We start from the raw sequence: 1,753 nt of genomic DNA, 5'->3' as shown, positions 1-1,753 counted from the left end.
CAATAAAATTTTTTTAAAAAAATATTGGATTGGTCAAAAAGTTCATGTGGTTTATTCTGTAAGATGGCTCTAGTACTGCTTAGTTGTCTTTAACTTCATTCAAAACAATTTTCTTAGATTGTATTGTGATAGCTGTCAGGTAAGCATGTATTTTAAAAAAATCAAAATTGGCAAACTTTTGTGTAGGCATTTTAATATTGAAGTTGGAAGAAAATATGCAACATTTTCATCATATTATGCTTTATTCAAGAAAGGTAAAAAATGAAACTGAAATGCAAAAAAAGATTCATGCAGTATATGGAGATGGTGCTATGACTGATTGAATGTGTCAAAAGTAGTTTGTGAAGTTTTGTGCTAGAGATTTCACACTGGATGATGCTCCATGTCAGGTAGACCAGTTGAAGTTGATAGCGATCAAATCAAGACATTAATTGAGAACAGTCAATATTATGCCATGCAGGAGAGAGCTGACGTACAATATCCAAATCAATCAAGTTATTGGTGAAAATGAAAAATGTGTCTTTTATTTTATGGAAAAAAACGTGAACTTTTTGGCCAACCCAATAGTATGTATATGTATTTTCTTGCCAACATAATACTGTGTACCAACTGCAAAACTTTAGTGATACTTAACATCAAACTTAGTTTATGAGTTTGTAGGGATTGGCTAATTTGGATATGGTTTGAATGACCTTGACTAGGTTTGCCTATTTGTGTGTCATTAGTTGCTGGTTGGCTAGGTGACTGCAAATCTTGGCTGGGCTCATTCATATCTGGGGGTCAGATGGCTCTTACCCGATGATCTAGGATGGCTTTGCCTGGGTGACTGGGACAACTTGTCATTCCATATATCTTTCTTCCCCTAACAGGATAGCTAGCTATCCCAGGCATGTTCTTTTGGCAGTGGCAAAAGGAGAAGAGCAAGCAAAAAACATTCAAGGTTTCTACAACCCCTAGACTTGTTCTATTGGCCAAAGCAAGTCACCAAGGGCAGTCCAGATTTATGGGGGGAAAATAGATTCCCTCTATCTCTTTGGTAAAAAAACTGCAAAGTCACATGGCAAAGGGCACAGATACAGGAGGAGTAAATAATTGGAGCCTTATTGGCACAATATGGTATTTAATTTTGTTTTTGTTGTCACTGTTATTAAGACAGGTGATTTTTATGCTAAGTAAAACAAGTCAGTCAGAGAAAGACAAATACTGTATGATCTCACTTGTATGTAGAATCTAAAAAAATTGAACTCATTGATACAGAGAACAGATGAGTAGTTGGCAGAGGTGGGGAGAGGGTAGGTGGAATGAGTGAAGGTAGTCAAGAGGTACAAACTAAACTTCCAGTTATAAAATGAATAAGTCCCGGGGTTGTCCAGCATGGTGACTGTAATTAACAATACTATTTGCAATCAAGTATTGCATATTTGAAAGTTAATAACAGTAATCTTAAAAGTTCATAACAAGAAAAACATTTTGTGCCCTGTATTGTAACTGGACTTATGATCATTTTGCAACATATATAGTATTGTACACCTGCAAGTAATATGTTATATGTAAATTATCCCTCAATAAAAAATGCAAGGTAATGATTTGTCTATTGCAAAAAATTTACTGCACTAATGCAAGATGTTTATAATGGAGGAAATTGGTAGGTAAGGAAGGGAAGGGGCATATGGGAATTCTCTGTACTTTCCACTCAAGTTTTCTGTAAACTGAAAACTACTTTAAAGTCTCTTAATGCTACTACTAATAATCA

This window comes from Pteronotus mesoamericanus, unplaced genomic scaffold (assembly GCF_021234165.1).
Source record: "Pteronotus mesoamericanus isolate MK-2021 breed Mesoamerican mustached bat unplaced genomic scaffold, CSHL_Meso_final contig_180, whole genome shotgun sequence".
Taxonomy (NCBI): Eukaryota; Metazoa; Chordata; class Mammalia; order Chiroptera; family Mormoopidae; genus Pteronotus; species Pteronotus mesoamericanus.
Note: the sequence above shows the minus strand (reverse complement) of the source record.